The sequence below is a fragment of the Gnatocerus cornutus genome, unplaced genomic scaffold, assembly GCF_029298725.1.
Source record: "Gnatocerus cornutus isolate USDA-ARS CGAHR unplaced genomic scaffold, icGnaCorn1.1 ctg00000318.1, whole genome shotgun sequence".
In the NCBI taxonomy this organism is placed as follows: domain Eukaryota; kingdom Metazoa; phylum Arthropoda; class Insecta; order Coleoptera; family Tenebrionidae; genus Gnatocerus; species Gnatocerus cornutus.
Window position 1 is genome coordinate 24108 of NW_028275637.1, and position 7685 is coordinate 31792.

The window sequence follows — 7685 nt, forward strand, 5'->3', positions numbered from 1 at the left end:
TGTCCAGCCCCTTGATTACAAACGTTGACGTTTTGAGTCCTTTTGGGGTGAACGTGTGGAATTCCACTTTTCCTGCCGTGAGTTTGTTTTTCATCGTCGTGTGGATGTCTGTCGTGTTGGGGTACACAAGGGTTTTCTCCCTTGTGTAACGCACTTGGTAACCGTTGTCGCAATCGGCGAACAATTCTCTGAGACGGTTGTGCGTTATGTTCCGGCCGTGGATGATGATCGGCGGCGGTCTCCTTTCGTTCGCGGTCGCGGTGGTTTTTGTCCTGGAGGATGTTTCCTCCGTCTCCATGTTGTCTTCTTCATCCTCTTCATCAGAAGAGATTGGTTGAAATCGGTTAGCGTCGATTGGTACTGGCACGTACCTCACCTTTTGTTTCACTTTTTTCACCGTTTTCTTCGGCTTCAGCCAGTTGAGGCTCGAACTGGCCATGTTTTCGGTGGTCAGTGCAGGCTTAACCAGCCTGCGCTGTATCGAACTTGGTTTAATTCCTCTTGTTGTTAAAACAACAATTGGGACACGATTCACTTTGTTCAAGGCACGTGGCACTTTGCACTGTGGTCACAACTTAAACACTGAGAGGGGGAGCTCTCTATCGCACGTCCGTTCGCTACGAGCGCTCGGACAAGACTGGGACGAGAACCGGTAGTTTTCAACGTGGTATGGTCGTTGCCTGGTAAAATTTTCCAAGATGGTACGTTGACGATTTTTTGTGATTGTTCGATCGTTTGGATGTGACATTTTTCGATGGTACACATGTCAGAAAATGTACAAGATTTAAAAGAAGAAAAAAAAAAAATTTTTTTTTGCGAGTCGTTTTTTAGTTTTTTTTTTGCGACAAAATGACGAAAAAAAAAAACTCGTATGAGGCGTTAAATTAAATTGTTCGTTTGACGATCTCAACGAGTCACTTGCGATTAACGTAATTTAAAATTTGAGAACTTACTTACTCACTTGCTTGCTTAGATGGAAATAGCACCCACTTGAAGTAAACGCCGACACGGACCGGAGATGAATAAACTCCGAACGGACGGGGTTAATTCATGAACTGACCGTAGTACGGTCGAAGGTTCGCCGCCGCCGCTACCTGCTTTCTTTCTTAGAACTGATAACAGAGTTGGTTTCTTTGTCTGTTCATTCATCGAAATTCCCACCACTCTGGCCGGGCCGGGCGGGGTGGGTGTGTGTTGTTTCATGATTTGTTCTCTTCTCGATTTATTCTTTTTCCGACGTCGTTCGATTCATAGAGATGTTTTCGTCGAAAGTGTGGTCGCGTTTACATTGCATTAAAATTTAATTTGTTCCAGTGCGACGATGAAACAAGAAAAAAGTTTCAAGTAAGTACGCACGCACGCACACCTACATATTTCATTTTTTAAATCTTTCGACGTTCGTAGTTTCTGCTCGAAATGTCGACTAATAGTAGGGAATGTTTTGTTGATTTGTTTGTTTTTCGTTTTTGAGAAGAACAAATGAAAATTTCGTTGGATTTCTGTCGACCGACGACCGACTGAAAATCCGCCGACATCGACGTAGTTTTATTTAGAGTGTCTGAAAAATGCAAACAATGCAAGATTTCCGTATTTTTGTTGGTTTGTGGTGTTTGGGGAGTTTTTTTTATGATTATAAAATGGTTTCGTCGAGAAAAATTGCTTCTTTCGCAATGAATTGGCAAGAAAAATTAAAAAACTCGTCCGTTCCCGTCGCTGGATGTTCGACGGTGGTCCGTCTGATTTTCCCTTTATTTTCGTAAAATTGACGAGAATTTCGCCGTCAAAACTGTTTTCGGTGATGTTTCGATGATGGGATTTCGTCGTGTGAGGTAATTTTTGAGGAAAAAATGTCGATTTTGCGAAAAAAGTCGTTCGAAAAGTCCGTTCGTCGTACAAATTCGTTTCTCATGGTCGAGTCCGAAATTGACATCGTTTTTTTTCCGACCTGTTCGTCAAGATCGTTTTCAAAAATCAACTCCTACGAAAGGCGAAGGTTTTATCTTCGTTCTTGAAAAAATTCGACCTTCTCGGACGTCATCTTCGACCGTTTGTGAATTTTTTTCCTACACTCTGCAGGTTCGTCGGTCGTCGCTCCGATCCGTGCTGCGTCTCTTTGCGAGGCGATTTTCGAAAAGATCGCACGTACTTTTCGACCGATTCGTTCGTGAAACTTGTAGAGGATGCTTCCAAGTTTGTCTGGTCGAAAGCGGAACTTTCCTGTTATTCGTGGAAAACGCGTAACGTCGGCGTCGAACTTGGATGTCATCTCCTTGTTTCGGAGGGTCTTTGTTCGAGTCGACGTTCGATCGGTCCTTGTTCGCTTTTGGAGGTCGGCTGGTCGTCCGGGAAAACTTGAGGTTATTCAGGAGGCCATCGCCGACCGAATCGCTCATGTTCCCGCACCCGGAGGCGGTGATCTTCGCGTAAAGAGAACGATGCCATCACGCGAAAGCTGTATTCGAGGCCCACTGAATTTTCTAACTCGACGAGAAGGCTCTCGTTTAGTCCGCGGTCCGCGCGTTTTCGAACGCGCCAACACTTTGACTTTGGCGCCCAATTCGTTCTGTAAAGTTCATTCGTTCTTTCACCGAAGAATAAGCCTACCTATAATAAAAAGAAAAAAACGCGCGCGCGATAGACGAAAATATGGCCGACGTAGAAAATCAAGCAGCTTCGACGGTCGCCGGTGCCACTTCCGGCTCCTCACCGGTGAAGAAGGAGAAGAAGCCCAAAAATCCGAGAAGCAAACCTTCTCATCCGCCCACTTCGGAGATGGTCACCAACGCCATCAAAGGCTTGAAGGAACGCGGCGGTTCTTCGTTGCAGGCGATCAAGAAATATGTCGCGGCCAACTACAAAGTCGACGCGGAAAAATTTGCGCCTTTCATCAAGAAGTACCTTAAGGGCGCCGTCGCATCCGGTTCGTTGGTCCAAACCAAAGGAAAAGGAGCTTCCGGTTCGTTCAAGTTGGCTTCTGCCGTCACCGGTGCAGCTAAGGCTCCGTCCGCCACGAAAAAGAGATCTGCCGCTGCGACCGCGTCGTCATCGGCGAAATCCAAGAAGACGGGCGTTGCTAAACGTTCCGTCGCGTCAGCGCCGACGTCCGCCGAAAAAGGATCCGCCTCAAAAGCCGGTAAGAAGGCCGCCCCCGCCGCTTCGGCCAAGTCTAAGAAAACTGCCGCCGAAAAGAAGAGCGTCGCCGTATCGAAGGCTAGAAAGGCTGCGTCCGCTCCCGAAAAGAAAGCCAGCGCCGCCTCCAGATCGCCCGTCAAACCCAAGACGCCATCGAAAGCGAAGAAATCCAACAAGGCCGGTCCAACCAAGAAACCGAAAGCGCCGAAACCGAAAACGGCCAAAGCCGTCACCGTCAAAGCGAAAAAAACCGCTTCACCCAAGAGAAAGAAGTGAAAAGTCGACGACGATGATTTAATTTTTTCAACGACGACGACGTCCTGGTGGTTTCGGGAACGTGCTCCGATCGTATATATCGACGTAGGGGCACCATCGATACAAATAAATGGCCCTTTTCAGGGCCACAATTATTTTCAAGAAACGAACGAAAGATTCGCTTGGACAATGCACATTCTGTTGAGGAGATACATACTTTCATTTGATTTTCTTGTCTATTCATTTGACTGTCGAAACAGTGTTATTACAAAGAATGATAAACTTTATTATATAATAATGTTTCAAATAGTCTCAGTTAAAAGAAAATTTAATGTGAAAGAAAAAAGCAAAAGTTTATCGTTTTATGTAAGTACGAATTTTGTGAATAAATCACATAACCTAACTTTTTTTTTTTTTTTTTTTTTTTTCAATCTCAAAAAGTTGCATGCGCGAACGATAAATTTTCAATTCGTTGGAAAATAATTGTGGTTCTGAAAAGAACCGATTTTTTTTTTCTTCTTTTAACACCTTCGAAGATGAAGAATTTGTTAATTCTAGATGGTCGGATCGGATGGATGGATGGATGGATGGAGGAAATTTAAGCCCTCTCGCCACGAATGCGTCTCGCCAATTGGATGTCTTTCGGCATGATGGTGACACGTTTGGCGTGGATGGCGCACAAGTTGGTGTCTTCGAAGAGGCCGACGAGATAAGCCTCGCTGGCTTCTTGAAGTGCCATCACGGCCGAACTTTGGAAACGGAGATCGGTCTTGAAATCTTGGGCGATCTCTCGGACGAGACGTTGGAAAGGCAGCTTGCGGATCAAAAGTTCAGTGCTCTTTTGATAACGACGAATCTCACGAAGGGCGACCGTACCGGGCCTGTAACGGTGAGGTTTCTTGACACCTCCGGTGGCGGGAGCGCTTTTTCTGGCCGCCTTCGTGGCCAACTGTTTTCTAGGTGCCTTGCCACCGGTAGATTTACGAGCCGTCTGTTTAGTTCTCGCCATCTCGGATATCGGATGAATCAAATGAAAAGAATTAACGTAGGTAGTGGCTTGCTTGCTTGCTTCGACCGAACGACCGACCGTACGTACGAACGTTCGAAAGTCAACTGAAAATTTTCGTCGCGCCAACGGCCGTTTTATAAACTCGATGAGTCATACGGCGACGCCATTGGTGGATTCGTTTTTAACGCGAGGTGGAGCTGCCGTAACTTATAAATAGTCCCGCGGAATGAAATTTTGACGTTAGTTCCATAACGAACTTGGTCGAAGCTACGTCGTTTTGTACGAAGAATTTCCTAATTTTATCAAGATGACCGGTCGTGGTAAAGGTGGCAAAGGATTGGGAAAAGGTGGCGCCAAACGTCATCGCAAAGTTCTACGCGATAACATCCAAGGTATAACGAAACCGGCGATCAGAAGATTGGCTCGTCGTGGTGGTGTGAAACGTATTTCCGGTCTCATCTACGAAGAAACCAGAGGTGTGTTGAAGGTCTTCCTCGAGAACGTCATCCGTGACGCCGTAACTTACACCGAACACGCAAAACGTAAGACCGTCACCGCCATGGACGTCGTCTACGCCCTGAAACGTCAAGGTCGTACCCTTTACGGTTTCGGCGGTTAATTTTATCATTTTATGACGTGTATCCGCATCCTCAGAGGAATAACAACAAACCCCCCGCAGGCAAGCAAACAAACAAACAAAAAAAAACGGTTCTTTTCAGAACCACAAAATAAATCAAACGAATTAAATATGTTGCTCAATTGTGTGTTTGTCTTCAAATCGAAATGAAAATCGTACGGAGTGAGTGATCATTTTAATTTGTGATCCAGGCGGCGACTTTGACAATTTTGACAGCAGTTTTAGGTTAGAATGACCATCGTTAAAAGAACGTTTTTGCCACGAAGAGTATATTTGAGGTTATGTCCAATATGGGGTAGAGTTACTCTCCTCAGACGTGACTTGAAACAAAATCTCATAGCAAATAAAACGATTGATTGTAGTATTACGGCTCACCGCTGACGACTGCTGCTGCAAGAAATTATCGAGACGGAGAGCACGTATAGGCGACCGGTGTGTGTGTGTATGTTCTTAACAGATTAATGTGCGAAATGTGAAGAAATTTACGACGAATCGGAATGTTTCTTGAATTAGATAATCAATAAATTATTATAGATAGAGTTGTCGAGTTCGTGCTTTAGTCGGGCATTGAATTTTTCTAAAAATTACGATGAAAAGTCGTAAAAATCATCTTTCTTGGTTGAATGTAATCGAAAATCTTCCGTTCAGTCTACGCTCGTATAATGAATTAATTGATCGGTTTAACTTTAAAATATCTAAAAGACTTTTTAACATGATTCTCATAGGTTGTTGTATTTTGGCGAAAAAATCAATTCGTTCGAGTTGAATTTTTGGCCCTGAGAAGGGCCGATGTGAAGATGGTTTTTATAAAAGTTTTTGTTTTTCGTTCGAGATGACGGCGGCGAAGAATTAAATTTAAGGCTTCTTTTCGGTCTTCTTGGGCAACAACACCGCCTGGATGTTGGGCAAGACACCGCCTTGGGCGATGGTAACGCCGGAAAGGAGCTTGTTTAACTCCTCGTCGTTCCTTATAGCCAATTGAAGATGTCTCGGAATGATACGGGTTTTCTTGTTATCTCTGGCGGCGTTTCCTGCCAATTCGAGAACTTCGGCGGCTAGATATTCCATTACGGCCGCCAAATAAACGGGAGCACCTGCACCCACTCTTTCGGCGTAGTTTCCTTTACGCAGAAGACGATGAATTCTGCCGACGGGAAACTGAAGTCCGGCACGACTGGAACGAGACTTCGCCTTTCCCTTCACTTTACCTCCTTTTCCTCTTCCGGACATGTTGTTATACGATATAAACAGCAAAACACCTACTGCGACTGACACGAAGCGCACTGACAAACGTACGGCTTGAAATAAATGCCGAACGCGGCGAAGGCTAGAAATTTATATGGTCGGTACAGCGCCATCTCGTTAGGGCAATGGTCGAACGACGAACTAAGGCGGAGCGCCTGTTTGTCGCTCGCTCGTTATAAATAGAGGGATTTTAGGTGTGCGGCGTTTTAGATCGAGTATACTCGTCGTAACGTGCACGTCGTGTCTGTCTCGTTTTCTGTTTTTAAACGTTTTTTTAACTCGACGACTAGAAGAGAATGCCACCCAAGACCAGCGGTAAGGCGGCCAAGAAGGCCGGAAAAGCTCAAAAGAACATCTCGAAGAGCGACAAGAAAAAGAAGCGCAGGAGGAAGGAGAGTTACGCCATCTACATTTACAAGGTGTTGAAGCAGGTCCATCCCGATACCGGTATCTCCAGCAAGGCTATGTCTATCATGAACAGTTTCGTGAACGACATCTTCGAACGTATAGCTGCTGAAGCCAGTCGCCTCGCTCATTACAACAAACGTTCGACCATAACCAGCAGGGAGATCCAGACGGCGGTGCGTCTTCTTTTGCCCGGTGAATTGGCGAAGCACGCCGTTTCTGAAGGAACCAAGGCCGTCACCAAATACACCAGTTCAAAATAAATCCTCCTCGAGCAGCTTGGAAGTTGGTTGGAAAAAAAAGAAAAAAAATCGGTTCTTTTCAGAACCACAAATTCAACTCGAACGAATTAAAAATTTTCGTCTTCATACTATATAAGTTCCTGAGAGAAAATATAAATAGTGAAAAATATATTTAAAAAAAGTTTGACATCAGAAATGTTAATAAAAAAAGAAAAGAGTAGAGACAACGGCACGCGGTGTTCCCAAGCGGTCACCCATCCAAGTACTGACCGCGCCCGACGTTGCTTGACTTCGGTGATCGGACGAGAACCGGTAGTTTTCAACGTGGTATGGTCGTTGCCTGGTAAAATTTTCCAAGATGGTACGTTGACGATTTTTTGTGATTGTTCGATCGTTTGGATGTGACATTTTTCGATGGTACACATGTCAGAAAATGTACAAGATTTAAAAGAAGAAAAAAAAAAAATTTTTTTTTGCGAGTCGTTTTTTAGTTTTTTTTTTGCGACAAAATGACGAAAAAAAAAAACTCGTATGAGGCGTTAAATTAAATTGTTCGTTTGACGATCTCAACGAGTCACTTGCGATTAACGTAATTTAAAATTTGAGAACTTACTTACTCACTTGCTTGCTTAGATGGAAATAGCACCCACTTGAAGTAAACGCCGACACGGACCGGAGATGAATAAACTCCGAACGGGACGGGGTTAATTCATGAACTGACCGTAGTACGGTCGAAGGTTCGCCGCCGCCGCTACCTGCT

The 7685-nt window shown here is 44.7% G+C and overlaps 1 non-coding gene across 1 annotated transcript; it reads right to left on the minus strand.

Moving 5' to 3' along the window:
• Positions 1–7146: 7146 nt before the first annotated feature.
• LOC148165440 (5S ribosomal RNA) lies at positions 7147–7266 on the minus strand. Its single transcript, XR_015771473.1, has one exon. It is a non-coding gene; the product is annotated as a 5S ribosomal RNA (ribosomal RNA).
• Positions 7267–7685: the final 419 nt, after the last annotated feature.